Source organism: Helianthus annuus, chromosome 2 (assembly GCF_002127325.2).
Source record: "Helianthus annuus cultivar XRQ/B chromosome 2, HanXRQr2.0-SUNRISE, whole genome shotgun sequence".
Classification (NCBI taxonomy): domain Eukaryota; kingdom Viridiplantae; phylum Streptophyta; class Magnoliopsida; order Asterales; family Asteraceae; genus Helianthus; species Helianthus annuus.
This window is the reverse complement of record NC_035434.2, coordinates 15,525,046-15,533,391: the sequence shown is the minus strand read 5'-3', so window position 1 is coordinate 15,533,391 and position 8,346 is coordinate 15,525,046.

Genomic DNA, 8,346 nt, shown 5'->3' with positions numbered 1-8,346 from the left:
TGTAGCCAAATGCTTGACTTGTGCGCAAGTCAAGGCTGAGCATCAAAAGCCGTCAGGCTTGCTACAACAGCCTGAACTTCCTGAATGGAAGTGGGAATGCGTAACTATGGATTTTATTACCAAGTTACCCAAGACGAGGAAAGGAAATGATACAATATGGGTTATAGTTGATAGACTGACTAAGTCAGCACATTTCTTACCCATCAAGGAGACTTATAGCTCCGACATGTTAGCCCAGTTATACGTTGATAAGATTGTAGCCTTACATGGCATACCTGTGTCTATTATCTCTGACAGAGATACTAGATACACGTCTCACTTCTGGAAAAGTTTCCAGCAATCTTTGGGCACACGTTTGAATTTTAGTACGGCTTACCATCCGCAGACAGACGGTCAGAATGAGCGTACTATTCAGACGTTAGAAGACATGCTACGAGCATGTGCGATCGATTTGGGTGGTAGTTGGGATAAGAACCTACCATTAATCGAATTCTCCTACAACAATAGCTACCATACCAGCATTAAGGCTATGCCCTTCGAGGCATTATACGGTAGAAAGTGTAGATCGCCTGTTTGTTGGGCGGAAGTTGGAGATGTCCAATTATCAGGACCAGAGATAGTCTTCGAAACGACGGACAAGATTGTCCAGATTCGAGACCGTCTCAAGGCTGCCCGAGATAGGCAGAAAAGTTACGCGGATCCAAAGCGTAAAGATTTTCACTTCGAGGTAGGTGAAAAAGTGTTACTTAAAGTATCACCCTGGAAAGGGGTGATGTGTTTCGGTAAGAAAGGCAAACTAAGCCCGAGATACATAGGACCCTTCGAGGTTATCGAACGTGTCGGGTCAGTTGCCTACAAGTTAAACTTACCAGAGGAGCTCAATGGAATTCACAATGTGTTCCACATCTGCAATCTAAAGAAGTGCTTCGCTGATGAATCACTGGTAATACCACATACAGATGTGCATATAGATGAGAGCTTAAAATTTGTGGAAAAACCTTTGTCGATTGAAGATCGACAGGTAAAGAAGCTTCGAAGGAAGCATGTACCTATTATAAAGGTCAAATGGGATGCCCGTAGAGGTCCCGAATTCACGTGGGAGGTTGAATCCACGATGAAAGAAAAATAACCTTATTTGTTTCAGAAAATCTCGGGTCGAGATTTATTTTAAGGGGGTGAGGATGTAACACCTCGAAATTTTGTGTCCAATAATGTGTTGACACGTGTCATGAGTTTACACGTGGTATTAAATACTAAATAAAGGACTAAAGTTGAAAAACCTTGAAAGTATGTAAATTTGAGGGTTGAAAATGTCAACGAGGGGTAAATATACTGTATAGTAACCCTAAATGATGCTCGTACCTTCAAACGAATAAATCATGGATCGTACGGAGCGAAACGCGGAAGAAAGTGAGAGATTACAAGCTACAGGGGTTAATTGTGTCAACATGTTTAATTTATACCTCTGAGTGACCCTTTGACGAACCCGAGGCTTTGTAATAGTAAAATACGCTCACTGGAATATACAATATAAATTTCGCGAAGTTCCGTTTTAAAACGAGAAAGTTATGATCAAATTCGTATGCGAGGGGTTAAAAGCGTCAACAATAAAAGTTAAGGCTTTTCGGATAGTAATTAAACTAACTGGGGACTTAACAATGCGGGTAAAAGTCACGAGGCCCTTAATTGTAAATAATTGAGGGCCAAATCGCAAAGTTACCCCTTCAAAACCGAAAGGCCAGGTTAATCATTACAAAAGATATGAAAATCTTGAAAAACAAGTCCAATGCGGGCCGCGTTAGAGTTATGCATGATTTAATGTGGGCCGCGCGCCACTTGCAGATTCGTTTTCTGACTTAAGGATTCAGGCGGTCCGCGTCTGTGTTGCTTGAATCCTAAAGCGGGTCGCGTGAAGGTCCCAGATGCAGAATTCTTGGACAGATTCAATGTTTGAGCTTGTGAACGACCTTGTGTGCATTAATTGAAGCATGGGCGTCCTCTACATGTCCCCCAGCACTTTAGGACACCTGCTGATCATCCATGAGCAATCCTAGAGTGAGTGGTAATGATCTTGTGAACTATAATTCACTATAAAAGGCAAGGTAGTGTTCCATTGTTCAACACACCTCAAACCTGCCTTCTGATCATTTCTGGAGCTCTCAAGCATTCTCCTAACATCCTTAGTCGTGCACCAAGCTTCTGTAAGTATGCCTACCCTTTTGTGGCTTAGTTTTTGCTTAGTTTAGCTTAAAAGTCAATCCGTCGTAATTAACGATTGAATTTACGATAAATCACAAATGGTCCAGTGGTTTGTCGAATCAAAGGATGTTATATGTTGGTAATCATGTGGGCTTTAAACCCCTAAAAGGGCACCCTCTGATTCCCACTCTAACTAGTCCGAATGTCGAGTCAAACATGCTTAGAAAAAGTCAACAAAAATGCTATTTTGTGATGTCATGCATAATCAGTAATGTAGATGGTGTATAACATGTTTTAACACTCATAAAACATGATAATAAGTATATTAACTAGTCTAAGCTTGTTTGATCCGACCATTTAATGTTTTGACCCGGTTCGGAGCCGAAAGTCGCAAAACTTTGACTTTTTCTTTGACTTCAGTTCTGACCCGTTAAAATATGAGTTAGATATGCCTTAGGACTCTCTTAGGACCAGGTTACATGATGGTATAACCCTCTGTGACCGGTTCGTTGTTTGTCCGAGTCTTTTACACATTTCCGTTAAATGCTTAAAAGTTGACCGTAACGCCCTTTTTTAATTTAAAACGAGAATTTCAGACATGTGAAAGAACCATAACCTTGGTTACCGATTTCTAAGCATGTCCCTAAAATTTCACGTCAATCCGAGGTCCAGAATAGGAGTTATGCTAAATAGCGCAAATTACGGAAATTTAGTAATTAAATAGCGCAATAAGCATAACGCCTATCTAAACCCAGATTTCGACACCAAACCTTTTACACATTGATGTAAAGTAATATTTTGTAATTTTTAAAGATTTTTAATTATTTTTAACCTGCTCATAACCTGCGGTTATGGCAACGGTTCGGTAAATACCGAATATACCCTTTTCGGCCATAACTTGAGTTCTACAAGGTCTTTTGACCCGATTCCAGTTGCTACTGATTTTAAATAATAAATAAAGTATTTTGGACTTTATAAACTGTTCGGAAAACTCAGATTTCCTGTAGAACTCAGAAACCTCTTTTATAATCTTTAAAAAGACCGAAATACCCCTACGGGGCATAAAGTGGATTTAAAATCGTTACGGGCATTATGGAAGGTATCCTACTGATACCACAACCTCTTTAAAGCATATTGACTTAGGAAACCAGTGTAGGACTCTTACGGTTACCCGTTGCGCCTTCTGCGCGCACGGTTCGGCTTATGTAACTAGTTTACATAAACTAGCCGAAACGGGTCAAACCATATTGTTTTGACCCCAAAACCCAGAGTGTGGTTATTAAACCCATATGAAACAAGTATTCAAACTTGTTGGGTACAAATCACATTCCATTATCGGTTTTCGCCTTTCACGCGATTAAACCGTAACTATCCTTTGAAACTGACCGGTCTAAGCTACGGCTAAATTAAAGACCCGTTAGGATTCTAATAGGTTATTTTAAACCTTCGTTCCTGAATAGGAGACCGGTAAAAGCTATTTGCAATTTATTCGATTAAGGATTTATGCTTGCAAAGGTAAATACTTTTAACTTGTTTTCCGTTATACGGGCTTGGGTTACGGTATATAGCATACCGCTTGATCGGGCATCAAATTCTCCACCGTTGAGTGGGTAATTGAATAAATTTGATCGGCTCGTTTAAACAGTCTTGTTACTTAAAAGCCTTTGGGGGGTTAATGACTATGTCCCGGATATCCCTGGCATCATTTTACGAAATGGCCACGACCTAAGCGCGGAGTGTAGGCGTACACTCGTCAGTGCATAAATAGTCGAAGTGGTGTGTCTATTGATCTTTAACCCAGACAAGATCCGGGCTACTGAACGCATAAGGAACATGTAATCTGTTCACAAGATTATAAATTTAAATAATTCTCCCAAGTTATAAAAGAGTTTGTGCCTTGTGCATTTAAATTAATTTTAATAAACATTTTACAAAAGTGTCGGTTGAATGTATTTACCAGTGTAAACTGACGTGTTTTCCCAAAAAGACTAAATGCAGGTACTATGCGTAATTGGCTGGATATTTCTCCTTAGCATCATAAAGAGTCTCGCAAGCTTAAGATGCCTACGTCTGTTGAACAATACTTTTATTATTATTATTGATCCCCTGTGGATTTTATTTCAACAATACTTTGATATTACATTAAATGTTGAAATATATTTATCTTTATGCTTCCGCTGTGCATTCATATATTGTGTGGTTTGACTATATTGTTGCCAACTACGTCACGGTAATCCCCCACCGGGCCCACCGATGAGACACGTGGAAATCGGGGTGTGACAAAATACCCAACCCATACCCAAAAATATATCAGTTTTAGCCCGTTACATGACAGAAAGCGTCAAGAAAGCATAGATAACTTACAAGTTGACAAGCTAATGGCTTAGAATTGGTACAGAAATAGGCTCATTGAGATGCTGTAATGTTCAAGTTAACATCATCTTCCCTTCACCCTAGAGCAACATAAAGCATACCATAATAATCAGCACAAGCCATTGGAAAAAACCTTATAATTCATCAAATCAAGTGAGTTTGGGATTAGCTATCCACCAAAAGAGTGTTAGAATTACCAATAATTACGGATCAGTTTAATACGTCTAGAGATCAAATGCTAAAAGAATCTAAGAACACAATAAATTTAAAATCACATGGTTAGACCGAGTCTAGGAAACCAAAAGGCTCCCAAACCAGACTTATGCCACATCAGCACCCGGGAAGTGAACCCATATGCTAGTCTCTCTTCGCCCTTCGACATTAATCGGTTCAAGATAATTTGCTTTATTTCTTTAGATTTTTCAAGAGTTTACATGAACTGTCTTTTTTCTGGAATTCACTATTTGGTGCATCACCGTCACACGGTTGTTCAAATACCTTTTCATCAGCTTCAATAACTCTAACTTCAAGATGCAATCTTCCCATTTTTATGTTCTGAATAGGCAACCACATGTCATGTCATGTCTCTGGCCCTCTCTAAGATCATTAAACATTGCACAAAAATCCCTACATAAAATATGCAAATTCAATCATATGAACATGAGTTCAAACCAACGATCAATGCATTTTGAATGAAAACATACCAAGGGGGCCGTCACAAGTTAATATTTATCAGAGACTCCAATTTCAAGAAAATTATGTGAATCCCAAGAAGCAATAGGAATTTTGAATTATTCAGACCATTTTGGACTGTATCTTGGTCCTGAACTTGCCGGCACCTAATTTGCCTTTCATGTAATGATTAGCCAACTCTGAAACGCAGTTTGGTTAGCCCACATATCGACTAAATAGTTCGGAAAATTATTGCCATTTTTTAAACTTACCATTCAGGTGTGCTGGTTTCATATCTGATCCTTCCACAATCATGAAATTGGAAATTAAATCAATAACTGAAGAAAACGAACATGAATAGAAGAATTAACCTAACATATAACATATAGATAGATTTCACAACTAGTGTTCCCTTTCTCATCACACTATCTTTGTACACAATCTATGTGTGTGAACTAATCATAAATCAAAACAACTTACATAATCCAAAATAAAACAAAAATCGTCTAAAATGAAAATCATAAACAGGGAACATACCTGACCACTTTAGAACATGAAGCTTGAAGGTTAAGCCCCTGTAGGATAATGCCATTTGTGGTGGTTGTGTTAAGCTTAGACATATATTTGATGAATATGGAGAAAGGGGCTAGGAATTTGAGGAGAAATCTAGTGGCACAGTAGAAGAAATTACAATAGCGATTGGCCATTTCATCCAATTTCAAACACAAACACAAAAATTATAATCATAAGAAACCGTAATTTAAATCTAATATTTACCAGATTGCGATTGAATAATGCTTGAATGAAGGTTTGAGATCATGATAGAAGAAAGCTCATCTATGTGTGTGTATATATCAGATCTGCTACAAAAGGAAGGGTATATGAAGGTTACATGCTACAGTTGGGGAGAAAAAATAGGAGTTAGGAAATGTACATGGAGGTTATCGGCGACGTGGGCAGAGAAAGACGGAGATAACACCAGCTATGGAAACTGCAAGAAACCGCTCACAACCGCCACCATACTAGTTATTTTTGTGAGTTTAAGTGGCTGAGATTTAATCTCAGCCAAATCCAATGGTGGAGATTGATTTAAGAGTTGGTTAGACTTAATGGGCTTAATATATATATATATATATATATATATAGTAGGAGTTGGGTGGAAAGTGTGTTTTTCCTAGAAAGTCTAGGAAGCAATAAGAACGCGACATGTGGCATTGAAGGATTTTATCTAAAAGGGCATTTATGTACTTTCACAATCTATTTTTATTTTAGGAAATTATCTTCAATATCTAACTATCCATAAATTTCGGAATTTTTTGTTTTCGATTTTTTATCTCACTTAATATCAATCTTTCCTTCGTTTTCTTACTGGAATCTATCAGCATGTTCTTGGTACTGTGTTTTAACATTCAGATTCATACAGTTGTGTTTTAACTGCAAGCAGATTCATACAGTTGTGTTTTAGCATTCAGATTCATACAGTTGTGTTTTAACAGCAAGCAGATTCATACAGTTGTGTTTTAGCATTCAGATTCATACAGGTGTGTTTTAACAGCAAGCAGATTCATACAAATGTGTTTTATCATTCAGATTCATACAACTGTGTTTTAACAGCAATTCAGATTCATACAGCTGTGTTTTAACAGCAAGCAGATCCATACAAATGTGTTTTATCATTCAGATTCATACAGCTGTGTTTTAACAGCAAGCAGATTCATACAAATGTGTTTTATCATTCAGATTCATACAGCTGTGTTTTAACAGCAAGCAGATTCATACAACTGTGTTTTAACAGCAATTCAGATTCATACAGCTGTGTTTTAACAACAAGCAGATTCATACAAATGTGTTTTATCATTCAGATTCATACAACTGTGTTTTAACAGCAATTCAGATTCATACAGCTGTGTTTTAACAGCAAGCAGATTCATACAAATGTGTTTTACATCAGCAGATTTCGCCCCAGCAAGCAGAGTCATCCACAACAAACGGAATACCTACAAACATTTGTTATTTTAAACACACACCTAGGGTTCTTGCGACTTAAACTGTGTTTCCAGCAACTTCAACTTTTCTTCCGGCGACTTCATATCTGCTTCCATCCATCTTGTTCAAATCCCTCTGTTCTTTGAATCTCTTCCCTTCAAACATCAATTACTTCAATGTAGAACACGACTGAACCCTAATCGCCTACTAAAACACATAACACAATGTTGGGAAGATCTTACGTATATAGAAGTTGGTAAATCTCTTATATTGATCCATGATTTTAGGTATTTTTGGTATGATTTTAGAGGGTTTTCGTTGTATTTTTGGTATGATTTTAGAGAGAGAAAGAGAGAGAGGGAAAATGGCGTGTATTAAGGAGATGTGATATCTCTGACGGTTATTTTTGATTGATTTAAAACACACATAAGGACGAAATTGCCCCTCCTCATTTAAAACAATCTATTAAATATAGTAAATTATTACAAGATTGCCATTGATTTGATCTCAACCCTTAAACACACCAATCGGATGGACAAGATCGCTTCCTAGACTTTCTAGAAAAAACACACTTTCCGTAGGAACCCTACTCTATATATATATATATATATATATATATATATATATATATATATATATATATATATATATATATATATATATATATATATATATATATATATATATATATATATATATATAAAATAAAACAAAGATACAACATATAAAAACCTTTATACGAACAAATAAACATAAACAAACGAACATAAATGAACACACTAACGAACGTTAACGAGTATAAAAGAACGAACACAACCTCTGTTCATTTTCGTTCGTTTAAGTTTTAACGAACGAAATTACTTGTTCGAGTTTGTTCATTTATTAAACAAAAGAACATAGACGAACTTCCCACCGAACAATTCACAAAACGCTGAACGTTCAGTTCGTTTATAGCCCTAATTTTGAGCACCGTAAATGATTCACAAACCGTAATTAAGCTTCAATCTTTTCTCATTCATAGTTTTTAACATATAACAAGAACTAAGTTGTTCATATGTGTTTATTTATATATGGCAATCACAAGCTTCCCATCGACATAATCTACAATATAAGTTT